The sequence below is a fragment of the Malaclemys terrapin genome, chromosome 1 (genome assembly GCF_027887155.1).
Source record: "Malaclemys terrapin pileata isolate rMalTer1 chromosome 1, rMalTer1.hap1, whole genome shotgun sequence".
NCBI lineage: Eukaryota > Metazoa > Chordata > Testudines > Emydidae > Malaclemys > Malaclemys terrapin.
The window spans coordinates 267,896,381-267,923,583 of NC_071505.1; the positions used below are offsets into that span (position 1 = coordinate 267,896,381).

The following is a 27,203-nucleotide window of genomic DNA, read 5'->3' on the forward strand; positions in this document are numbered from 1 at the left end:
CTCTTGCTGTTACGAAATCCCCTTCTGGTGGGGGATTGTTGGTAGTATGTAACAAAACTTTAGTGCGTTTCTATCTGGGACTATTTGAGCTAATTGTAGGGGAAAATCCAGTGGATAAATCTTTCTATATCTCCTCCTTTTATTGGAAGGCCAAGAAAAAAGATTCAGGTACGTTGATAGATATAAAACACAGCTTTTAGACGCTGGACACCATAGAAATTCTTCTTACTGCCTCAGTTTTCAGAATACATTCTAAGTAATCTGAATTACTTCACACTGCTTATATTAAATAGTGCAGGTTAGAAATTGAACTGTTTAGTATTGAAGTGCTTTTAGTTAATCATAGCAATAGAGTATAAAATCCATTAAACATGCTATGAATTAACATTCAAAGTCTAGCAGGATGTTGTCTAGTTCAGTACACATAATAGTGTATTATGGAGATGACCTTCAGAAGAAAATATGCGTGGATGCTATGAAGGGAAATGTTTTCCCAGCTTAGAACGGTTGTGTAGTGAAACAATACTGTCTGTCATGCGGAGTGCTAAGTGTCTGTTTAATCATATTAATTTCTCTGCCAATCTGAAGAAAACCTATGCATTCTACACTGTGGAAGTAGAGAATCAGTGTAACATTTACTGACCTGTCCCATAGCTACTAATTGATTATTTTATGTCATCCCTGTATGGGTTAATAATGGTAAAGCAATATGGTGGTAGGGAAAATCTGTACCTCTTGTGTGGATAAAATCACAGAAGTTGAAGATTGAACACACCACCAGCTCCTTAACAAGGCAGGAATGTTTTTTACTTTACATTTTCTAGTCTAATTTTAAATATCCCAAGCAAAAGGGTATCCACCTCTCCCCTGAGGAAATTCTTCTACAGTCCAATAGATTTTACTGTCAGGAAGTTGTCCCTGATATTCAGCCTATATTTTCACTTTCATAATTTTATTTCTTTACTACTGTTTATAGATCCTCTCACTTAATCCTCTCCCTCTTTGGTATTAAAATATTTATAAAGTATTATCATATGCTTCTCACAACCATTCTTTAGACACTCCAGCCATTTGTAGTTCTCCTAATCTATTATTCATAAATCTTGCTGCCCCTGATAATTTTTGCATTACTCTTCTCTGAACTCCCAATTTATCAATATTCATCTGATAATGAAGTGTCAAGGACTGACCACAATATTCAGGTCAGTTGCACTAAATCCATACACAGAGGGACTATTAACCTCATTCTTTGCAGCGATGCTTCTGTATATGCAGCCCAAAATTGCATTGCCCTTATTGCAAACTTTTGTATAATTTTTTTTTTGTTCCCTATCGCTCCAAACTCTTTGGGCATTACAATTTTCCATTGAGTATATGCGTTTCGAGTTCGTGTGTGTGTGTGTCATTTTTTCAGTTAAGTGTTTGCTTGAATTTTTCAAAGTTGAATCTCATTTTGTTGTTTTCCTCCTATGTTTCTAATCTTTCTAAATCTCTTTGTATTATTTCTCTGTTCGGAATGGCATTTGCAACTCCTGCTTCCTGCTTATCATGTATGAATTTCATTAATATATGGTTTACACCTCCTTCCCGATAATTAATGAAGTTAAGCAAGGCCAGATCTTACAGCAATCTCTTCGATACTAAGCTGGACGTTTTTCTCCTCCACCATACGTTTCTCATGAACTTTTTATGTTCATAGAATCATAGAATATCAGAGTTGGAAGGGACCTCAAGAGGTCATCTAGTCCAACCCCCTGCTCAAAGCAGGACCAATTCCCAGCTAAATCATCCCAGCCAGGGCTTTGTCAAGCCGGGCCTTAAAAACCTCCAAGGAAGGAGACTCCACCACCTCCCTAGGTAACGCATTCCAGTGTTTCACCACCCTCCTTTCTTTCAGCCGTGTTCCTATCCAAGATTATTTGAATTAATTTTCAACTAAGATTTAATAAAATAGTATTAAATCCTTCAGTAATACCCCAAATTTCTATCAACTGCATTCCCTTCATCTATTTTTTTTTCTTTGAGAATAAAAAAGTCGGATTTGCTTGAGAAAATTTATTCTTTGTTCCATGGTTCCATACTCCTTTAGATATTTAGTGATTTTGTTCCCCTTGGCATTCCATTATTTTACTAGTGATAGAAGTTATTTGTAGGATTATAATTGCCAGGAGCACTCTCTTCTTTACTTTTTTGAAAATCAGTACAGTACTGCTTGTCTACAGCCTGCCAGTATCTCCGCAGTTCTTTAAGATTTTTCAAAAATAATTTCCATAGTTCAATAAATTCATTAGCTAATTTTCTGAATTGCCCAGGTGGCCATGTTGCCTAGGTAAGCAAGTTTGTATATATCCAGGTTGTCCAAGTATTCCTTTATTTGCTTAATAATAATTTTTACAAGTGCTTCCTTTCTTTCTAATTGTTCATCCCTAGATTTTAATTTTTTTTTTCTGTTTAAAATATTTGAAACAAGTTCAGTATGTGATTTAATTGAGTCACTGCAGTCATTTGTGTCATTTCATTACTGGTCCCTACTTTGTCTAGTATTGCCTGCCCAATGATATTTTTAAAACCTCATCTTATCCTTTTTAGGTAATAGCAACTCATTTTTTAAAACCACCTTTATATTTTCCCTGCAAATCTTAACTGTGTATTCCTCATTGTTTGCTTGTTTGCCTCATTCATTTTTCCTAAGCAGAATTTTGGTTTACAGCACCTTTTTATGCACAAAATTTTCTCTACACACACACACACACACACACACACACACACACACACACACACACACACACACACACACAGTGTATATATGTAAATAAATAATATTCCATTTGATATTTTAATAAGTGTATTTTCTGTCCAGTATTGTACCACATGAAATGGACATGATACCATCACAATGTAATCATCTGATATCTGCTGAATTAATAAGGACACCAGAATATAAGGAAGGTAATTTATTTTTCTTATCTGCTTCATTTTCCTGTTATGCTTGAGAAGGTTATTAAGTAGGAGGAAAAAGTGTTTTTCCATGAGGTATTTTCACATTCATGTCACTTAAGGAACTGTGTTAACACTTACATAAAAATGCAATAGTGTTATTGCAGTGTTTTGTAGTGGAAATTCGTAATGTTATGCCATGCCAGCTCACACAAACCTTGGCAGCTTCCTACCAGAGTTTAGAGCAGTGCCTCTGGCTGGTTCCAGTGAATGAAGCTGTTGCCATAGATCAGGATATTAATGTAGAGTTTCTATGTGGGATGTCAATAAGCCAAAATGAATTACTTACAAGCTCCATTTCAGTCTGGACTGCCTCCAACTTAATCCTGAGAGATCTTCACATAAAACTAGTAGCAGAATCAGGCTTTGCTCCCACAAAGCTTGTGGTTGCAGGCCCTGTGATTTTTTTTTTTTTAAAGACCCTTAAAGATGAAGGTTAATCGCAGATTTTAGGTTTTAAACAGATCAAAACTTTTGAGTACTGGCTGTGAAAGGAGTTTTCAAAATATTAATTTATAGCTAAGACAGTTTGTCATAGTGAATGGACTGTGTGCACTTAATGAGCAGTTATTCAGTATTTGCTTTCTCCACACTGTTTAGTGTGTGGTTTCCTGCCTTTTTTATTGCATGATATTCAAACCCTGCTCTAAAGACCATTATTAATGTCCTCATGTGCTTTTTCAATTGTATTAATCACTACAGTATCTACATGTTTCACAAACACTAACAAATTTATTTTCACAATACACTTCTCCTCTCCTCCCCCCCCCCCCATGGTCCCGTGAGATCAGGGAGTGGTATTATCCCCATTTTACTCAAGAGAAATTGAGCCACAGGGAGATTGAGGTCAAAAGTATGCAGTAATTTTAGGTGCCCAATTTGAGATACTTAAGTACTGTGAAAAATCAGGTCCTACCATTACATAGCACTTTGAACATATAAAGCTCAGTGCCTAAGCCATTTGTTGCTGCTGTGAGTTTTCAGCACTTCTATAAATCAAACCCCATAGTCTCAAGTTAGGTAACCAGAAAAAGAGGAACACACAATTGTTGGAGGCTTTTCCCTTCACCCCTTCCCCTGCTTCTTGTCACATACAAGACCAGAAGTCTGAGGTGCAGGCAATGCAATGTTTATTGGGGTTAGTTTCAAGCAAGCATATCCATAGCTCTGCATGCCGGCAGAGTCTGTTTCCCACTGTTCTGTTCCCAGCTCCGACACTGCAGAGCCTTTGCCCCACGTCTCCCTTCCTAGCACTGACGTCACAGAACTTTTGCCTGTGTCCCTGTTCCCCATTCCCACCTCCTCCTCCTTAGCAGGCCCAAATATACCTGCGGTGCACACCCCTAGTCCCACCCCTTACAACTTACGGTCATGTTCCATTTTGGAGGGTCACGAGTCTGGGGTCTTTGTCCCATCTCTTTTGTATCCCATGGGAGGGGTAAGGAGTGAGGTGGTGCTCTGGACATGACCAGGCCTTTCTTTGGGTTTTAACTGGTTGCTTGACCTTGGCTTGAGAGAGGAGCCAGGCAGCCTTCCAGTGTATGCTCATATATTACACTCCTATCATCCCCTGTAACACTTTTGAATCCATCTCTTATCTCTTTTCACCCCATCTGCTTGATGGGCAGATGTAACACATGGTTTCTTTGTTCACACATATTAGTAAGGATATCAGTGTATCAAAAGACAAACCCCAAATTCTATCATGTGGCATCAGATTTATGCTCACATGGGTAACCATCTGGTTTGGATCCTTTAGAAAAACTGCACAGGCCTCTGCCACTGATATTTAAATAAAGATATTCTATCTCCTAGAACTGGAATGGACCTTGAAAGGTCATCAAGTCCTGCCCCCTGCCTTCACCAGCAGGACCAAGTACTGATTTTGCCCCAGCTCCCTAAGTAGCCCCCTTAAGGATTGAACTCACAACCCTGGGTTTAGCAGGCCAATGCTCAAACCACTGAGCTATCCCTCCTTTCTCTGACAGAAGAGGGATGGTAAAACTCAGGAATCTCCAGTTGCATTCCAGGCTCTGAAGGGAAGTGTGCTCTACTGGCCACACTCTTCTACCTGTTGCCCCAAACTATGACCCTTTCAGCCATGACCCTTTCAGCCCCAACCCTTTCAACTTGTCCCTGTCCCAGTCCAGTCTTTACCTTGGCACTAACTCCTTATCCCAGTCCCATTCTCTTCATGTAGACAGTTCGTCTTCACTCAAGTTTCTGATATCAATCTGTCGTCTTGCCCACTAAATCCTAGTCGCCTTGCATTGCCACGCCGTCACCCCCTGCCTCCTCATCTGATCTCAGTTTCCTCCCACCCACTGACTGTCTTCACTCCTTGTTGGCTCCCAGACCTAGTCTCCCTTGCCAGCAGGGCCGACTCTGGCTTTTTTTGCCGCCCCAGGCAAAAAAGCCTCCCGCTGCCCCCCCGCGCCCCTCCCCCCCAGTGTGGCAGGGGAGGGCACCGAGCCCGGCTGCAGGCCGCTCTCCCCGACCGGCCAGAGTGCCGGGGGGAGGGCGGTGAGCCTGCCGCAGCTCCGCTGGCGGCCGGAGCCCCGGGAGGAGGGCGGAGAGCCCGGCCGCGGCTCCGCTCTCCCCAGCGGCCAGAGTGCCGGGGGGAGGCCTGAGAGCCCAGCCGGGGCTCTGCTCTCCCCGGCGGCTGGAGCACTGCGCCGCCCCCCTCCAGGTGCCGCCCCAAGCACAAGCTTGGTGGGCTGGTGCCTGGAGCCGGCCCTGCTTCCCAGCCAGTCCTAGTTCCTTTTCCAAGTCCCCAATCTATCTGTCTCTGTCCCCGGCCTTCAGTCACTCCACACACTCCATTTTCCCTGTTCCTACTGGCTCCCAGTCCTAGTCTTTCTCCAAGGTTCCTCATCTAATCCATGTCTTTTGTCCTAGATGTACAGGGTGGTTTAATGCAGCCTTTATACAGACTCTGTGGGCCTACCTCTATTATTTTCCAGGCCTCAGGCACAGCTTTTTACAAGGGCAAACCATGAAGTCTCACAACTCTGAGACTGAACTTGTGGAGTATGGTACCTCTGTACTTGCCATGTTCCCTACAGCGAGGCCAAATGAGTTAAGACTCCTGGTAGAAGCTGTACTCATTCAGGGAGCAATGTAACCAGTAAGTATTTGCAGCAATGCAGGGCAGCATTTTCGAAATGAGCAAGCATTTGTTAGTCTGCTGACATACAATCTTAGATTAGCATGGAAAAGTCAAGCTTAAGTCTTTGTTTTTAGTGGCAGGAGCAACTGGTCTACATTTCCATGGTCTCCTGTAGTCCACCTCAGTCTCCTTCTCCTCTAGACTCTGACCCTGTGTGTCTATCTCCCTGGTCTCTCTGAGCGCAGTTCTTCTTAACGCAGTCACCTGACCTCTCCTGTGTCTTTTTGTCCCCAGTTGCAGCCCCACTGTGTTCCACACCTTCTCCTTCCTTGGCTGCCAGGCGTTAACGTCTGGTCAGTGTTTGACTGCTGGGTCTTTCATTTTTCTCTCTAGGGTACTCCATTCATATGTGTTTAATTTCATTCAGTTCTTGATGGCCCATTTGGGTTCAACCCAGACAGACCTGCTGTCAACATAACATCTGACTGTCATTCACATATCCCATGGGGAGAAATTAACCCCTTCATGCCCAGTGGGTAGCAATACAATGTAAATGGGTAAACTGAGTCACCCACATTAATAACATTAACAAAATTCAGACGTTCTACACAGTCCTTGTCTCCCTGAATCCTTGTCCCAGTCCCTTTTGTCCAGCCATCCGAGTTCTCCCCCATATTCTGACTGCTTGTCAGATCCATTGCCCTACTGGTTCCCAGTCTCCTTGCCCTACCAGCCCCAATTACTCTCCCCCACTCCTCATTCAGTCTCATGTTCTCCCCCACCTATTGGTTCCATGTCTCTTCCCCATTTCCCTTCCTGGATCTAGTCTTCTTGCCCACCCAGATGCAGTCTCTGCCCTTACCAGCCACCAGTACCAGTCTCTGCCCCCATGACCCTTGTGCCAATCTGCTCCCCCATCTCTTCCCCCAGTGTCTTCAGTCCATCTTTTGTCCCCTCTGCTTTTGAATGAGATGGCTTCCTCATTGATACTGAATGGGTTCCAGCAAGGGGGTCAATGAGAGCACATGGAAGACGGGCACCCTGCTCTGTTCCCCAGCTTGGAGCAGCCGGTTGCCTGTAGCCCTGAGCTGGAGCATGTTCAGTCACTCTGTGGAATGGTGCATGCCCTAGGAGTTGAGAGGCTTGAGCATGCTCAGTGAGGACAGAATCTGCAGAAACTTCAGCTTTTGAGCTGTAGCGAGTGTCTACTGAACATACGCAAGCTGCAATTTTTAAAAGGCTTAGAACATTCCCAAACTTGGGTGGATTTTTACAGGGACGGTAACAAACACATCCCTGTCATGCAAGTCACTCCCCTGCCAAATGTCAAGTCTCTGCTTCAAACCCGGAGATTGTAAAGCTTTCCAAAGAAAAGGTTGCCAGATGTTTTTAATATTGGAAAAATACATTTTTCCCTAGGTTTGTTCTCAGAAATGGCTGAATCGTGTTTGGCTGAAATTTTCCAAAAAAGTGAGCCTGTGGCAGGCATCCAGCATGGAAAACTTCAGTCCAAACATATAAAGTGTGGCAAAGCTATAAGCAACTTAAAATAGGGTCTTGTAATGGGAAGTGTCAAGCGAGCTTAATACTAGAGTGCTATCAGTCCTGCCTCTAATAATCTCTTTACTACAGCCTCACTCCATCTGCCTTCCCTTCTTGTTTTCGTGCTCCATTCCCTTGGTATCCCCTCTACTTCCTTATTTCTCTTTTCAGCTAATCCTCTCCAAACAAAACCCGACTCCAAAATATTAAAAAAACAAAATTAAATTATGGTACAAAAATGTTTGCAAATTATCACATTGTTCACTCTACTTAGGGCTTGTCTTCACTGCAGTCTTGACTCAAGTCATCTACAATCGAATTAATTCCTTTTGGGTTAGCCTATCTTGAATGAGTGGTCACACTATGACATACCGCTCGAGCTACGCAGAGTCGTTGCATTAGAAGCTGATGAGTTGTACTAACTCATGTTGTAGCCTATGTCCCTGACTGGCTGGCCAATTGAAGTTAAAAGGACCACCAGGCTCCTGTAAAGTGTGGATGGAACTCAAGTTAGGAGCAAGACTCAAGTTAACTCTGCAGGGAAAAGAAGCCCATAGATGTTCTATCCCTTCCTCCCAACCCTGAGTCTGTGTTGTCATTTTAGATTGTAAACTCTTTGGGGCAGGGACTGTCTCTTGCTCTGTTTGTACAGTGCCAAACACAGAGGCATCTCAATCTTGGCTCCATAGATGTTTGTGATACAAATAATACATTGGGGATGACAACGTACAAAAAGTTCAGCATAACAAAAGAAAAGAGAGCAAGTGCTGTGCAGAACTTAGGATATGTCTACACTACGGGATTAATCCAAATTTACAGAATTCGAATTTTGGAAACAGATTGTATAAAGTCGAATGTATGCGGCCACACTAAGCACATTAATTCGGCGGTGTGCATCCATGTACTGGGGCTAGCGTCGATTTATGGAGCGTTGCACTGTGGGTAGTTATCCCATTCCTATCCCATAGTTCCTGCAGTCTCCCCCGCCCATTGGAATTCTTGGTTGAGCTCCCAGTGCCTGATTGGGGGGGGGGGGGGAAAACATTGTCGTGGGGGGTTCTGGGTACAGCCTCACCCCTTCTTCCATGAAAGAAACAGCAGACAACTGTTTCGCGCCTTTTTTCCTGGTTGAACACAGCAGACGCCATACCACAGCAAGCAAGGAGCCCGCTCAGCTCAAGACAGCAGTCATGAACATTGTAAACACCTTGCGCATTATCGTGCAGTTTATCCTGAACCAGAAAAACGAGGCAAGGAGGAGGCAGCGCGGCGACGAGAGTGATGAGGACACGGACATGGACACAGACTTCTCTCAAACTGCGGGTCCCAGCGCTTTGGAGATCATGTGGTTGATGGGGCAGGTTCTATCCGTGGAACGCCAATTCTGGGCCCAGGAAACAAGCACAGACTGGTGGGACCGCATAGTGTTGCAGGTGTGGGACGATTTCCAGTGGCTGCGAAACTTTCGCTTGCGTAAGGGCACTTTCATGGAACTTTGTGACTTGCTTTCCCCTGCCCTGAAGCGCCAGAATACCAGGATGAGAGCAGCCCTCACAGTTGAGAAGCGAGTGGCAATAGCCTTGTGGAAGCTTGCAACGCCAGACAGCTACCGGTCAGTTGGGAATCAATTTGGAGTGGGCAAATCTACTGTGGGGGCTACTGTCATGAAAGTAACCAAAGCAATCATTGAGCTGCTGCTACGAAAGGTAGTGACTCTAGAAAATGTGCAGGTCATAGTGGATGGCTTTGCTGCAATGGGATTCCCTAACTGTGGTGGGGCGATAGGTATATGGGTTCCATCTATCTTGGCACTGGAGCACCAGGGCACCCAGTACATAAACCGCAAGGGGTACTTTTCAATGGTACTGCAAGCACTGGTGGATCACAAGGGACGTTTCACCAACATCAATGTGGGTTGGCCGGGAAGGGTTCATGAAGCTTGCGTCTTCAGGAACACTACTCTGTTTAAACGGCTGCAGCAAGGGACTTACTTCCCGGACCAGAAAATAACCGTTGGGGATGTTGAAATGCCTATAGTTATCCTTGGGGACCCAGCCTACCCCTTAATGCCATGGGTCATGAAGCCATACACAGACAGCCTGGACAGGAGCTGTTCAACTACAGGCTGAGCAAGTGCAGAATGGTGGTGGAATGTGCATTTGGCCGTTTAAAAGGTCACTGGCGCACTTTACTGACTCGGTCAGACCTCAGCCAAACCAATATCCCCATTGTTATTGCTGCTTGCTGTGTGCTCCACAATCTCTGTGAGTAAGGGGGAGACCTTTATGGAGGGGTGGGAGGCTGAGGCAAATCGCCTGGCTGCTGATTATGCGCAACCAGACACCAGGGTGATTAGAAGAGCACACCAGGAAGCGTGGCGCATCAGAGAAGCTTTGAAAACCAGTTTCATGACTGGCCAGCCTACCATGTGAAAGTTCTGTTTGTTTCTCCATGATGAAAACCCGCCCCCTTTATTGACTCCTTCTCTGTAGGCAACCCACCCTCCCCCTTCGATCACAGCTTGCTTTCAAAGGAAATAGTCACTATCGTCTAAAAATCATGTATTCTTTATTAATTGATTATAAAAAGAGGGAGAGAACTGAGAAGGTAGCCCGGGTGGGGTTTGGGAGGAGGATCGGAGGGAAGGAAAAGGCTACTAAAAAAAAAGGTTAAAATAATGACAGCCTTTTGCTTGGGCTGTCCACTGGGGTGGAATGGGAGGGTGCAGGGAGCCTCCCCCCCCCCCGCATTCTTACACGTCTGGGTGAGAAGGCTATGGAACATGGTGAGGAGGGAGGGTGGTTATACAGGGGCTGCAGCGGCAGTCTGTGATGCTGCTGCCGTTCCTGAAGCTCCACCAGACGCCGGAGCATGTCTGTTTGCTCACGCAACAGCCCGAGCATTGCATCCTGCCTCCTCTGATCTTCCTGCCGCCACCTCTGATCTCAAGCGTCTCTCCTCTCCTCATGTTGGTCCCTCCTGTCCTCACATTCACTGGCATCTTTCCTATACTTTGAAACCGTGTTCTTCCACTCATTTAGATGAGCTCTTTCACAGCTGGTGGATTCCATGATTTCTGCGAACATCTCGTCTCGCGTTCTCTTTTTCTGACGCCTTATCTGAGATAGCCTTAGGGATGGAGGAGGGAGGCTTGAAAAATTTGCAGCTGCTGGAGGGAGGGAAAAAAGGAGAGAAGTTTTTAAAAAGATACATTTTACAGAACAATGCTTATACTCTTTCACGGTGAACAACACTATTCACATTACATAGCACATGCGATTTCTGTGCAAGCTCGCATTTTGCCTCTTAATATTGAGTGCCTCTGGCTTTGCTACTACAGTCGCAGGCCCGGGCAACAGAATTTGGCTTGCATGCGGCCATGGTAAGCCATTGTCTTTCGGCTTCTGTGCCCTCCTTTCCCACATACCAAGCAAAGCTCATTGAGTGCTGCGGTTTTCCTGTTAACCTTCAGCAGCAGAAAACAAACTAGCCCCCCCCCCATCCAATTCTCTGGGGTGATTGCTTTATCTCTCCCCCCCACCGCGTGGCTGGTATCAGGGAAGATCCCTGCTAGCCAAAGGCAAAAAGCTCAGCGCCAATTCCCTCCCCCACGCTTAGCTAACTGCAGGGAAGGATTTCTTTTCAGCCATCTCTGTCCCCTTAATTAAATTCCCGTATTTCAACCCGGTTACCATGAGCGATATCACTCTCCTGAGGATTACACAGCGAGATAAAGAAAGGATGTTGCTTGAATGCCAGCAAACACAGGGACCATCACGCTGCCAGGCTTTGTCATGCAATGATACCAGATTACTTGCTACTAGCATGGCGTGGTCAAGTGTCCTACCATGGAGGACGGAATAAAGCTGCACTGCCCAGAAACGTTCTGCAAAGGCTTTTGGAGTACCTCCAGGAGATGTCACTGGAGGATTTCCGCTCCATCCCCAGACACGTTAACAGACTTTTCCAATAGCTGTACTGGCCGCGAATGCATCCCAAGTCCTCATGGCAAATTAATCATTAAAAAACACTTGCTTTTAAACCATGTTTTATATTTTAAAAGGTAAACTCACCTGAGGTCCCTTCCACGGGGTCATGGTCTTGGGTACTGGCTTGGGAGGGTACTTCAGTCAGGCTGAGAAAAAGATCCTGGCTGTTGGGGAGAACTGAGTGCTGTGTGCTCTCCGCAAGCTCCTCCTCCTCCTCCTCCTCCTCCTCTTCCCTGTCCGCAGAATCCTCAGGTGTGGCTGATGAGATTACCCCTGCCTCGGAATCCACGGTCAAAGGTGGGGTAGTGGCGGCGGCCCCCCCTAAAATTACATGCAGCTCAGCGTTGAAGCGACATGTCTGCGGCTGTGACCCGGAGCGACCGTTTGCCTCCTTTGTTTTCTGATAGGCTTGTCTGAGCTCTTTGACTTTCACACGGCACTGCTCTGAGTCCCTATTGTGGCCTCTCTCCATCATGCCCTTGGAGATTTTTTCAAAAGTTTTGGCATTTCGTCTTTTCGAACGAAGTTCTGCTAGCACTGAATCCTCTCCCCATATAGCGATCAGATCCAGTACCTCCCGTACGGTCCATGCTGGTGATCTTTTTCGATTATCGGCCTGCATGGTTACCTGTGCTGATGAGCTCTCTCTGGTCACCTGTGCTCTCCTGTGCTGGGCAAACAGGAAATGAAATTCAAATGTTCGTGAGGCTTTTCCTGTCTACCTGGCTAGTGCATCTGAGTTCAGATTGCTATCCAGAGCGGTCACAATGGTGCTCTGTGGGATAGCTCCCGGAGGCCAATACCATCAAATTGCAGCCACACTAACCCTAATTCGAAATGACAATATCGATTTCAACGCTACTCCGCTCGTCGGGGAGGAGTACAGAAATCGTTTTTAAGAGCCCTTTATTTAGAAAGAAATGGCTTCGTTGTGTGGACAGGTGCAGGGTTAATTCAATTTAACGCTGCTAAATTCGAATTAAACTCATAGTGTAGACCAGGCCTTTGTATCATAGCAATTAATTCAGAAAAGTAAGCAGGTGTCAGGCATTTCCTAATAAATTTCTTCAGATTTAATCAGGACTGATTGCATCAAAGTACATTCATTCACTTGGGTAAAATGTACTGTTTTTTATTACGGAGTTGACTCGTAAAATTAAGATTTTTGTTCTTTTCTAAATGTGGATGTTCATTTATATGAAGTTGGGGGGGGCGGGGAGGAGGAATGCAGCATTCTGGTGGTGGTTTTTGCACATGTGTATAAAGTTTCAAGCATTATATTACATTGACATAGGGTATCTAATTGATTTTCTTGGCAAATAAAGTCACACACCTAGAAATAAATGCACTGCAATTACTGTATTTCAGTGTCTTGTCTTCAAAATTAACACAGATGCATTTGATTATATATTTCCAGACATACCCTCCCTCTCCCCCTTTGCAGATATTAATAGCAATAGTACTGGCTTAGCTGCAAGCCCTCTAAAGGATAAAGCCAAAGAACATTAGTCAAATAGTCTCTAGGTAAATTTATTCTCTGGAAAAATATTTTGTTTCATATTCTTGGACAGTAGCACATTACTCTCGGTATGTGTTAAGCGGAGTGGAAGGATTTAGTGTTCTACACCCTCTGATAATCACTGCTAGGTCATCTAACAGTTGCTATATTTAAGTAATCTGCAAGGCTCTTCCTGAGGGCTCTTTCAAATCTGTCAAGGGCATAGTTAATGTTCTGTTCTATCTAGGTTCTTGTACTACGTTCATCCCAGTAATATCATCTGAGCACCTTCCAGAAGTGCATTAAGCAGCGTAACTATCATCTGTCACATTATTTCTATCCTCTTCTCCCTGGGTGAGAGGGGTATGTGCAGTGGAGTGTTTGTTTTGGAATTTTTTAAAATTATAGGTGGGGCTGATGGATGGGGAGTCTGGAATGGTGAGACTAGGAATTACTGGGACTGGGATCAGAAACCTGAGGAGTGGAGTCTGAGACCAACTAGGCAAGGCGAATGGGATGGGATGAGGAGCCAGTGTTGAAGTAGAGAGAGGACTGGTGGACAGAGATGGAAGGGGTCAAACTTGAGAGAAATGAGCAAAAGACTCTGGCCACTAAAGTACATTCCCCCTCAAGAGCCTGGAGTGGAACCAAAAATCCCAGAGTTTAAGCATTCCCCTGCTGCTCCCTCATCCTCCTTCTAGTGCTGGTCCACATGGGGGATAACAACCTGCTACTTGTATCAGTTACTTCTGCTAGCCAAGTGGCAGAGGTCTATGAAGTTGGATCTAAAAGTTCTAATGTTGCCAATGATCTATGTGGGTGTCAATATGCTGTGTGATTTTTTTTTTGTTTGCTTTTTTAAAAAACCTGGGAAATTACACACAAAAAATACGTTAATGTTTTTAAGGTTTTCAAGTCAAGTACGCAAAAGTCAGGAAATGCCACAATTAAGGTTGCCCGTGGAACCCTGATTTGGGCCCCTTGTGCACATGCATTATGATAGTCTTTAATTACATGAACACTTACCGTTTTTTTTGACAGGACCTCTGCCTCATTCAGTCCACAGCATATTCTTTTAATGTATCTTCTTGTGTGTAATGTGTATATATACACACACACACACGCACGCGCGTTATGTGCTTGTTAGAGAAGGCAAGTCAAAGAGATGTGCCTTGCACTTAGAGCAGGTGATGAGGTTTGTGATGGTCCTGGGTTCCTGGGGGAATACGTTCCACAGGCTTTGACAAGCCCTTCAGGAAGTTCTGTCTCCTGCATGGATGAACTTTCCATTTATGGTAGAGAGGTCTGTTGTACCTGAGGGGTGAAGTTGCAGACTATGGTCCTCATTCTGGAGCGTTAGGCATTTTTAGATACCTTGGCCCCAGGCTGTGGAGCACCTTGAAGATAAGGACTGAGACCTTGAACTTGATTCAGTGTTCTACTGGAAATCAGTGTGAAGAGCTGAGGACAGGTTTGAAGAGTTCATGGTAGCCTGTGTTTCTGAAGAGATGAGCTGTGGCATTCTGGATCAGTTAGTTTCTGAAGTACTGAAGGCTTCATGCCCAGGTGTATTGCATTGCTGCAGTCCAGCTGAGAGGTGACAAGGGCATGAATAATTGAGGATTCCCGCTTTTGTTTCTCAAGGACCCATAGAACTAGGTAAAGACAAGCAGATAAAGTGAAACAGGCACAAAGGTTGTGGGACTCTGGGCCCCAGTCTTGCAGCCTTTGCATGTGTAAGGAGTCCCGTAGTGGTCATTAGCTTCAGAGGGATTTTTCACAAGAGTAAGGGTTGCAAGATCACACCTTTTATCCTGAAAGGTGCTAATATCTCAATGGGACTTGTGGGTACTCCACTCCACTCCTCTTAGGATTGGGCCCTAATCTGGATGGAAATAGAGACCCTCTGATAATTTGAATCTTTTTGGTCTATAACAGTGGTTCCCAAACTTTAACAACCTGTGAACCCCTTTCACTAAAATGTCAAGTCTCATGAACCCCTTCCCAAAAATGAATATTTCCAGGGATTTTCTCCCTTACCTGAGGATAAAGTATAAAAGCAGTGATCTTGGAATTATAAAATTTGTTTTTATGACATGCTTATTACACACTATGTATTACTTATCATTACAGTATTTTATTACATTATGAAAATGGCAACACTCTTCCAAGCTCTCACTTTTGTAGCTTGTATCACTTTGATTAAGCCTCTTATAAGACAAAGCTCCTAGGTTTCATCAAGGAGTATCAGATGTGAAACAGCATGAAGGTATTTAAGAAGCCAACTCAGAGTTCCTCCTACACAACATTCAGGTCTTGAGCAGTCCAGGCAAACAATGCACATTACAACAAAGCTTAAACTTGTTCTTCATAATAATTTAAAAAACAATACTAACAGCCTATTTAATTTTAAAAACAGCAAAAAAATATCCACCTCCCTTTCCATTTCTTATAAGGAGTCTTGAAGTTTAAATCTCCTCAGTGTGATACATCTGCTTGCTTTGATCTGCTTAGCTCTTGGAAGTCCCCGGGGCTCTGGGCTGCTGGCCCCATGCTGCCTGGGATCCCTAGGGACAGCTCTGTCCGCCATTAGGGAATTTTTTCCCCGAGAACCCCCTGTAACATTTCGTGAACCCCCAAGGATTCACGAACTCCAGTTTGGGAACCACTGGTCTATAAATAACATCTGAAAAATGTGTATATAAAATGAACAATATCATTTGAGGTTTACCCCTGACTGTTACTAAATGCTTCCTTGTGCTTTTTCCCTCCCCCCACCTTTTAGAATTGGGAGTGTAACTATTATTGAAAGTGAAAATAAAGAGTAAATTACACAATTGCTTGAAGATGAAAGCATTATTGCTTGCTAATGCAATCCATTAATTTCAAACCTCTAAAATGTTATTTCAAACCAAAATTCTTCAGACAAGCCAAAACAAAAAACCATTCTAAGGTTTCCACATATGCAAAGTTGGAAATTTAAGGAAACCTGCTTTTGAGTTATCCAAACCCAAATTTCTTGACATCTGAAAAATACTCTTTCCCACTGTGATAACTCAAAAATGGACATATAAATTTATAAGAAACTTTCCACATGTGCACGTTGCTGCTTGGCTGCATCTCAACATTGATAAATTTCAGCCCCCAAAATAAGTTTATGAAAAGAAAATAGTAACTTGGAATGAAAATCCCATCTCAGCCTGAACTTTCTAAATTGTTGCTGCAGCACTGCTATAGCATATATCGGTAGCATTCATCCTTCAGTAGTTTAAGGGCAACATTGCCATCAAATTGAGTCCGAGAGAACCACAAAAGACATTAACATGCTTAGAATATAAAATGGAGCAAGTGTATTATGAAATAATACTTAAATACAGCTAAATAAAGGTATTATCTTCACCTGAATTGTGACTTTCGGTGCCTCCATTTTTAGGACAATTTGAGATACTTGAAAGGGAAGGAGCCTGATTTTCAAAGGATGGATTCTCAGCACTTTCTGAACATCAGGCCCATTTAAAATAGCTCAGATTGGGCACCCAAAGTTGCTAGTTGCTTTTGAAAATTTAGGTCCCTCTATCATAGGGCTTTTGTGGTATTGTTTAGGGCTCTGACATTCAAAGTTGAATCCGTGTGTTGAATTGGCTCATCTCTAAATATAACTATTAGAAACTGGGGTTCTACGGAGAGCCTCAAGTGTCTATATACTTGTATATTTTCATTTGAAATGGCCATTTTCTCTGGGGCAAGTGCTATGTCACCAGGATGCCATACAAACCAGTTTGTCTAGGTATTCATGCCATGCTCTACAAACCTAAGATGACCTAAGATTGTAATGCTTGGAGGAACTGCTTGTAGTTCCAGAGCTGCACGGACTGATATGTGATATTTACAAGTACAGGGCTTGAATTAACTCTGTGGGTGAGAGAGTATGTAGCTTCTGTAGCAGGTTGAATATGTTGTTGCAGCACTGAACCTTGTCAGGTCACATCCTACGTTGCAAATTGGAAGTCTTGGGTTTCTGTATTCATGTCAGCTGGAAAAGGTCTATTCAGCTGAGAGGGTTATTCATAGATTCTAGGACTGGAAGGGACCTTGAGAGGTCATCAAGTTCAGTCCCCTGCCCTCATGGCAGGACTAAATACTGTCTAGACCATCCCTGATAGACATTTATCTAACCTACTCTTTTTTTGCAACAGCATCTCACTGACTCTCATATTTAGCTTGTGGTCCACTATAACTCCTAGATCCCTTTCTGCCATACTCCTTCCTAGACAGTCTCTTCCCATTCTGTATGTGTGAAACTGATTGTTCCTTCCTAAGTGGAGCACTTTGCATTTGTCTTTATTAAACTTCATCCTGTTTACCTCTGACCATTTCTCCAATTTGTCCAGATCATTTTGAATTATGACCCTGTCCTCCAAAGCAGTTGCAATCCCTCTCAGTTTGGTATCATCTGCAAACGTAATAAGCATACTTTCTATGCCAATATCTAAGTCATTGATGACACAGCAGAAGATGATATGGCTTCAGGGTAAATAAGATTGCTGTCTGCCACATCAGACATTGAAAGTTAAGTAAGGTTAGGTCAGGTCAATACTTGGAAGGGATTATGGACTTTTTCCTGAGGAAGTGATGTTGGTGACTCAGTAGGTGGCACTCTTGCATCTGAATCAGTGCTGTACCAGTCTATCAGCAAAGTATACGGAGAAATGCTTGGCTGCTATATATGTGCCTCATGGATGACATAAAACTGCTATCTGATTGCTGATAATCATTACAGATTCTGTATAGGAGAGGCATTTAATCCCATTGTCTTGGTCACATGTCAACTTGGATACTTAACTTTTGCTTATTCACATTCCTCCTGCAGTTTCAATTTAATTGTCGTCACTTCTTTTCCTCCACTTTATGTGCTGCTGAATGATGTCATGTTCCTTCCCAAAAATTGCTGCTTTTCAGTAGTAGGTGACATGTCCGTGTCCTAACTCACAAAAGGATATGAATTTTAATTAATTCATGAATTTAAAGCACTTTATGATCTTCTGGATAAAGATAATCTATAAGTGCAAAGTATTAACTACTGTGACAAAGTTCCTCCTCTATCTTGGTGGGTCCTGTGCTTATTGGCGGATTTTCTTGCCTCAGAGATTCACCATGTGGGTTGGGGAACAGCCCAGAGACCTTCCCCTCTGGAAGAACCCACAGTCCAGGTCAATTGGGAGGTTTGGGGGGAACCCGGGCCTGCCCTCTACTCCGGGTTCCAGCCCAGGGCCCTGTGGACTGCAGCTGCCTATAGTGCCTCCTGTAACAGCTGCATGACAGCTACAACTCCCTGGGCTACTTCCCCATGGCCTCCTCCAAACACCTTCTTTATTCTCACCACAGGACCTTCCTCCTGGTGTCTGATAACACTTGTGCTCCTCAGTCCTCCAGCAGCACACCCTTTCCCTTTCCCTTTCCCTCTCCGTTTCCCTCTCCCTCTCAGCTCCTTGCACCTCTTGCTCCCAGCTCCTCACACTCCCACCATAAACTGAAGTGAGCTCCTTTTAAAACCCAGGTGTCCTGATTAGCCTGCCTTAATTGATTCTAGCTGCTGCTTCTTAATTGGCTGCAGGTGTCCTAATTAACCTGCCTGCCTTAACTGGTTCTAGCAGGTTCCTGATTACTCTAGTGCAGCCCCTGCTCTGGTCACTCAGGGAACAGAAAACTACTCATCCAGTGACCAGTATATTTGCACTCTACCAGACTCCTGTACCCCACTGGTCTGGGTCTGTCACACTACTTATTGGGGAGAATTCATTGATTGCAAGCAAAACTGGAGTGGGCACCTGATTACTATACCAACTCCTTCACTACTCCAATATAACAGATGATCAGGCCTTGCAGCAAATTATCTGGTAATGAGGGGACTCTTACTTAGCTAAGAATTTATTGAGGAAAGAAACTGCATGAATTCATCTTATCTCTTACAGCAGGGGTGGGCAAACTTTTTGGCCTGAGGGCCACATCGTGGTATGGAAATTGTATTGCGGGCCATGAATGCTCATGAAATTGGGGGTAGGGGTGAGGGCTCTGGCTGGGGGTGCAGGCTCTGGGGTGGGGCCAGAAATGAGGCGTTCAGGATGGAGGAGGGGGCTCTGAGCTGGGGCAGGGGATTGGAGTGTGGGAGGCGGTGAGGGCTCTGGCTGGGGATGTGGGCTTTGGGGTGGGGCTGGGAATGAGGGATTTGGAGTGCAGGAGGAGGGTCTGGCTGGGACCAATGGGTTGAGAGGGGGAATCAGGGATGGGGCAGACTGTTGGGGGAGGAGGGGGGCTCTGGCTGGGGATGTTGGCTCTGAGGTGGGGCTGGGGATGAGTGGTTTGAGGTACAAGAGGGGGCTCTGGGCTGGGATTGAGGAGTTCGGAGGGTGGGAGGGGGATCAGGGCTGTGACAGTGGATTGGGGTGTGTGGGGGGGTGGGGCTTGGGGTGCAGGCTCTGGGCAGCGCTTACCGCAAGCAGCTCCCAGAAGCATGTCCCCAGTCCAGCTCCTAAGTGGAGGCATGGCCAGGCAGCTCTGCGTGCTGGCCGGTCCGCAAGCGCTGCCCATGCAGCTCCCATTGGGCGGGAACCATGGCCAATGGGAGTTGTGGGAGTGGTGCCTGCAAAAGGGGCAGTGTGCAGAGCTGCCTGGCCACGCCTCTGCATACTACGTCAGAGCTGGAGCGGGGTCATGCTGTCTCCTTTATGAGAGCCCCCGACCTCGCTCCCTGGTGGGAGCTGAGGGCCAGATCAAAAGGTTTGGTGGGCCGGATGTGGCCCATGGGTCGTAGTTTGTCCACCCCTGTCTTACAGTATATCTAACATGTCTTAGTAATTGAGGGATGGTACTCTATTCAATTTTAAGGTTACTGCTTCCTGATTTAAACAATCTACTGTTATTTAAAGTGTGTGGGGTTTAGTTCAAATTGGACAGTTGCCAGAGTGTATCTACTTTTAAACAGATTGTTTAGAAGTGGTAGGAATACTAAGTATGCAGACTCAACATAGGTCTAATTTGCCCCTTTCCAGGGATTTCCTTTATTGTTAACTTAAAAAACAATAAACTTTAGCACAAGTTTCCTTCTGAACTCAACTGTTTTTTTTTCTATATCTATCTATCTATTTTTCTGCAGGACTCCTCTGTCTCTGCCCCTGGTTCCTTCTTCTTCAGAAGGAAACTCAAGCCTGTTTTTACTCCAGGTTTTGAGCTAATAAGTCACCTAATTTGACATTAGAATGATTGAAAAGAGCTCTGCCTCCCTGTGCAAGGTTTAATAATCTGTTACACTGTTATATAACTAGCCCTTCACTAGTTAACCAAGAAGCTCCAATCTTCCAGAAGAGCCCATTTTGAAACCTGTGTCCATAGTTCAGTGTAGAAAATGTTGCTAACTCCTGTGCCTTTTATGATGGTTATATTTAAATCAATTGTGCATGATATTGTGATTATAATGCAAGTCATGTGACAGTATGTATATACATATACCTATTAAATTGTATATATACATATATATAATTAAAACATGCTATTGCTTCATAACTCCACCGCAGAAGACTGTGTGATGATGACATAACTGAGGTTAATTTTCTGTTCTACTAAACAAAAATGGCAGTGTAGTCTGTGATTGTGTTAGCTGTCCTAAATGTTCTTCACACAGCAACAAGGAAGACGTTTGGGTGATCTAGCCAACCGGAAAAGATCTATGTACAAGGGTACCGTGGGCTGCATGGATATGCTTACCTGCCAATAGCAGTGCTTTCTTCTCTTAGCTGTCATAATGTGTGTTGCTAAGGTTTTTGTTTCACATGTTCAGTGACTGATTGATTAAAGTTGCAGAGTGGTAGCCATGTTAGTCTGTATCAGCAAAAAGAACGAGGAGTACTTGTGGCACCTTTAAAAGGTATGTCTACACTACGGGATTAATCCGAATTTATATAATTTGAATTTTGGAAACAGATTGTGTAAAGTCGAATGTATGTGGCCACACTAAGCACATTAATTCGGCAGTGTGCGTCCATGTACCGGGGCTGGCGTCGATTTCCGGAGCGTTGCACTGTGGATAGCTATCCCATAGTTCTTGCAGTCTCCTCCGCCCATTGGAATTCTGGGTTGAGATCCCAATGCCTGATGGAGCCAAAAACATTGTCGCAGGTAGTTCTGGGTACATCCTCCCCCCTCTCCAGGAAAGCAACCTCAGACAACTGTTTCACACCTTTTTTCTGGGTGAACAGTGCAGCCGCCATACCATGGCAAGCATGGAGCCCGCTCAGCTCAAGACAGCAGTCATGAACGTTGTAAACACCTCGCGCATTATCGTGCAGTTTATGCTGAACCAGAACATGCAAAACCAGGCGGCGAGGAGTAGGCTACGGCAGCGCAGTGGCAAGATTGATGAGGACATGGACATGGAATTCTATCAAACCGTGGGCCCCAGTGCTTTGGAGATCATGCTGTTAATGGGGCAGGTTATAGCCGTGGAACGCCGATTCTGGGCCCGGGAAACAAGCACAGACTGGTAGGACTGCATAGTATTGTAGGTGTGGGACGATTCCCAGTGGCTGTGAAACATTCGCATGCATAAGGGCACTTTCATGGAACTTTGTGACTTGCTTTCCCCTGCCCTGAAGTGCCAGAATACCAAGATGAGAGCAGCCCTCACAGTTGAGAAGTGAGTGGCGATAGCCCTGTGGAAACTTGCAACGCCAGAAAGCTACCGGTCAGTCGGGAATCAATTTGGAGTGGGCAAATCTACTGGGGGGCTGCTGGGATGCAAGTAGCCAAAGCAATCACTGAGCTGCTGCTACGAAAGGTAGTGACTCTGGGAAATGTGCAGGTCATAGTGGATGGCTTTGCTGCAATGGGATTCCCTAACTGTGGGGCGATAGATGGAACCCATAGCCCTATCTTGGCACCGGAGCACCAGGGTACCCAGTACATAAACCACAAGGGGTACTTTTCAATGGTGCTGCAAGCACTTGTGGATCACAGGGGACGTTTCACCAACATCAACGTTGGCTGGCTGGGAAGGGTTCACGACGCTCGCGTCTTCAGGAACACTACTCTGTTTAAAGGGCTGCAGCAAGGGACTTACTTCCCGGACCAGAAAATAACCATTGGGGATGTTGAAATGCCTATAGTTATCCTTGGGGACCCAGCCTACCCCTTAATGCCATGGCTCAAGAAGCCATAAACAGGCAGCCTGGACAGGAGTCAGGAGCTGTTCAACTACAGGCTGAGCAAGTGCAGAATGGTAGTAGAATGTGCATTTGGCCGTTTAAAAGGTCGCTGGCACTCGTTACTGACTCGGTCAGACCTCAGCCAAACCAATATCCCCATTGTTATTGCTGCTTGCTGTGTGCCACAATCTCTGTGAGAGTAAGGGGGAGACCTTTATGGCGGGGTGGGAGGCTGAGGCAAATCGCCTGGCTGCTGATTATGTGCAGCCAGACACCAGGGTGATTAGAAGATCACACCAGGAAGCGCTGCGCATCAGAGAAGTTTTGAAAACCAGTTTCATGACTGGCCAGGCTACGGTGTGAAAGTTCTGTTTGTTGAAAACCCGCCCCCTTGATTGACTCATTCCCTGTAAGCAAGTCACCCTCCCCCCTTAAATCACAGCTTGCTTTTAAAGGAAATAAACTCACTATCGTTTAAAAATCATGTATTCTTTATTAATTGATTATAAACATAGGGAGAGAACGGAGAAGGTAACCCGGGTGAGGTTTGGGAGGAGGATAGGAGGGAAGTAAAAGGCCACTGAAAAAATTCAATATAATGACAGCCTTTTGGTTGGGCTGTCCACTGGGGTGGAGTGGGAGGGTGCATGGAGCCTCCCCCCCCCCCCCCCCGCGTTCTTACACGTCTGGGTGAGGAGGCTATGGAACATGGTGATGGGGGAGGGAGGTTATACAGTGGCTGCAGCAGCACTCTGTGATGCTGCTGCCGTTCCTGAAGCTCCACCAGATGCTGGAGCATGTCCGTTTGATCACGCAGCAGCCCCAGCATTGCAGCCTGCCACCTCTCATCTTGAGTGTCCCTCATGACCTCACGTTCACTGGCATCTTTCCCGTACTTAGATACCGTGTCCTTCCACTCATTCAAATGAGCTCTTTCACTGCGGGTGTATTCCATTATTTCCGAGAACATCTCGTCTCGCGTCTTCTTTCTCCAACGCCTTATCTGAGATAGCCTTCGGGACGGAGGAGGGAGGCTTGAAAAATTTTGCAGCTGCTGGAGGGAGGGAAAAAAGGAGAGAAGTTTTTAAAAAGATACATTTTACAGAACAATGCTTATACTCTTTCACGGTGAACAACACTATTCACATTACATAGCACATGTGATTTCAGTACAAGGTCGCATTTTCCATCTTAATATTGAGTGCCTGTGGCTTTGGTGTTAGAGATCACATACGCAGGTCCGGGCAACAGAATTCAGCTTGCATGCGGCCATGGTAAGCCATTGTCTTTCGGCTTCTGTGCCCTCCTTTCCCACATACCAAGCAAAGCCTGTTGAGTGCTGCGGTTTTCCTGTTAACCTTCAGCAGCAGAAAACAAACTAACCCCCCCGATCCAATTCTCTGGGATGAGCACTTTACCCCTCTCCCCACCGCGTGGCTGGTATCGGAGAAGATCACTGCTAGCCAAAGGCGAAAAGCTCAGCACCAATTCCCCGCCCCTGCGCTTGACTAACTGCAGGGAAGGATTTCTTTTCAGCCACAGGCAAACAGCCCAGTAGGAACGGCCACCTTTGTCCCCTTAATTAAATTCCCGTATTTCAACCAGGTTACCATGAGCGATATTGCTCTCCTAAGGATTACACAGCGAGATAAAGAATGGATGTTGCTTGAATGCCAGCAAACACCGGGACCATACGTTGCCAGGCTTTGTTATGCAATGATACCAGATTACTTGCTACTAGCATGGCGTGGTCAAGTGTCCTACCAAGGAGGACAGAATAAGGCTGCACTGCTCAGAAACCTTCTGCAAAGGCTTTTGGAGTACCTCCAGGAGAGCTTCATGGAGATGTCCCCGGAGGATTTCCGCTCCATCCCCAGACACGTTAACAGACTTTTCCAGTAGTTGTACTGGCCGCGAATGCATCCCAAGTCCTCAGGGCAAATTAATCATTAAAAAGCACTTGCTTTTAAACCATGTTTTATATTTTAAAAGGTAAACTCACCTGAGGTCCCTTCCATGGGGTCATGGTCTTGGGTACTGGCTTGGGAGGGTACTTCAGTCAGGCTTAGAAAAAGATCCTGGCTGTTGGGGAGAACGGAGTGCTGTGTGCTCTCCGCAAGCTCGTCCTCCTCCTCCTCCTCTCCTTCCCCGTCCGCAGAATCCTCAGGTGTGGCTGATGAGATTACCCCCACCTCGGAATCGACGGTCAGAGGTTGGGTAGTGGTGGCGGCCCCCCCTAGAATTGCAAGCAGCTCAGCGTAGAAGCGGCATGTCTGCGGCTGTGACCCGGAGCGACCGTTTGCCTCCTTTGTTTTCTGATAGGCTTGTCTGAGCTCCTTGACTTTTCACGAGGCACTGCTCTGAGTCCCCATTGTGGCCTCTCTCCATCATGCCCTTGGAGATTTTTTCATTTCGTCTTTTTGAACAAAGTTCTGCTAGCACTGAATCCTCTCCCCATATAGCGATCAGATCCAGTACCTCCCGTACGGTCCATGTTGGTGCTCTTTTTTGATTATCAGCCTGGATGGTTACCTGTGCTGATGAGCTCTCTGTGGTCACCTATGCTCTCCTGTGCTGGGCAAACAGGAAATTAAATTCAAATGTTCGTGGGGCTTTTCCTGTCTACCTGGCCAGTGCATCCGAGTTCAGATTGCTGTCCAGATTATTCACAATGGTGCACTGTGGGATAGCTCCCGGAGGCGAATACCATCGAATTGCGGCCACACTAACCCTAATTTGAAATGACAATATTGATTTTGGCGCTACTCCGCTCGTCGGGGAGGAGTACAGAAATCGATTTTAAGAGCCCTTTATTTCGAAAGAAATGGCTTCGTTGTGTGGACGGGTGCAGGGTTTAACGCTGCTAAATTCGAATTAAACTCATAGTGTAGACCAGGCCAAAGACTAACAAAATTTATTTGAGCATATGAACAGCCTTCCAAGGGGAGTAGTGGGGGCAAAAGACATAGCTGGCTTCAAGACTAAGCTTGAGACGTTTATGGAGGGGATGGTATGATGGGATAGCCTAATTTTGGCAATTAATTGATCTTTGATTATTAGCAGGTAAATATGCCCAATGGTCTGTGATGGGATGTTAGATGGGGTGGGATCTGAGTTACTACAGAGAATTCTTTCCTGGATGCTGGCTGGTGAGTCTTGCCCACATGCTCAGGGTTTAACTGATTGCCATATTTGGGGTCGGGAAGGAATTTTCCTCCAGGGCAGATTGGCCCTGGAGGTTTTTCGCCTTCCTCTGCAGTGTGGGGCACGGGTCACTTGCTGGAGGATTCTCTGCATCTTGAGGCTTTTAAACCACGATTTGAGGACTTCAATATCTCAGGTATAGGTTAGGGGTTTTTACAGGAGTGGGTGGGTGAGATTCTGTGGCCTGTGTTGTGCAGGAGGTCAGACTAGATGATCATAATGGTCCCTTCTGACCTTAAAGTCTGAGTCTATAAGTGGGTTTTAGCACATGCAAGCTTATGCTCAAATAAATTTTAGTCTCTAAGGTGCCACAAGTATTCCTTGTTGATTCAGGTTGGTATTTTGACTCTTTTTGTACATTGTCAAAGAGAATAGCACTCTTAGAACCCATAAAAAGGCATAGGAAATAATAAATGAAAAATACACAAACAAAACTATGTGTGAGTAAAGAGCATAACAGCAGCAATTGAAAATACTTCCTATTGTGGTGTTTAAATTAATAAGCTACTGTCACTTTTCTCACTGTTTTCTTTATATTTTCTGTATGCAGCTGCATCAGCAACAAGGAGAAGAGATGCATTATGTGATCTGTATAAATAGTTTTGAATTATATTCCAGGAGACTCCTCCTATGTTGAGGTTGTTGTTAGTAGTAGTATTACCACAGAGAGTAGGACCGTATCATACCAAACAATTTATTGTAAAAGGCATTTCCACTATCAGGCATAAGCCAGATTGGAAGCTAGAGAGCTGCCTGTCTGTGTAAACCCGTATCTTCATGATCAGTCAATTCTGCTTCTCATGTCACAATTTTGTTACAACATTCTTTAACTTATATGATCTTTATCATTTTACTTCCAGGTAATAATGAAGATGAACAGACAGTTGCAGAAATCATGAGAAGGCGTTTTTCTCCTGCTGTTGTAACTAACAGACCCTGGGAAGGTTTTCATTTTGCTGGCCATGAGATAAAAATTATAGAAGCCACCGAATGTTATGGGGCAGTAGTCTGGCCATCGGTACAATATTTATGCAATATTATTGGTTTTTTCCCCCCTAAAAACTCTAGCCCTTTAAATTGTTTTGCATATTTGTTGTTCAGTCCTGTAAAACCAAGGGAAATGTTCATCATTGTCTCCTCTTTGCAACCCACAAATCTTTTATGTTAGAGCTGTGCAAGTGGGAGCTGTCCACACATCCACAGAATTAATCATGAACTTGCTGATGCACAGGGCTCCCTAGTCCCTCAGGACAATGGGGGGCATTGTCCCAAAAGTTGCTGAAAGCACAAAAACTGAAAAATGAGATATATTTCCTTCTGAACCTGCTACAAGTGAAACAAGGGAAAGAACTATTTTGTTCTATCTTGGACCACTTAAAAAGTGGCCTTCCTAAAAGTGATTACTCTTGCAAGGAGACCAGAATAGCTGGCAACCATTACATCTGTTTTTCATGGGTACCCAGGAATTTTCTACCCAAAGTTGTCATCTGACATTTACCGGAACTTGGAAATAGTTTTTAATTTCTGCCCAAACCTGTCTTCAGAAGGAAGCTTCTTTGGAATACATATACATCAGTTTTGTGTTAATCTATGCATGTCCAAGGCAGTCTACAAATGTGATCTCTTCCCCCACCCCCTCCAGCTCCCATAGACTAGGAATCAACATA

The 27,203-nt window shown here is 44.9% G+C and overlaps 1 long non-coding RNA gene across 1 annotated transcript; it reads left to right on the forward strand.

Moving 5' to 3' along the window:
* The first annotated feature begins 58 nt into the window (after window positions 1-58).
* Window positions 59-26,527, forward strand: LOC128833502 (uncharacterized). The gene is made up of 3 exons (XR_008444321.1): window positions 59-168; window positions 2,861-2,949; window positions 26,397-26,527. It is a non-coding gene; the product is annotated as an uncharacterized LOC128833502 (long non-coding RNA).
* Window positions 26,528-27,203: the final 676 nt, after the last annotated feature.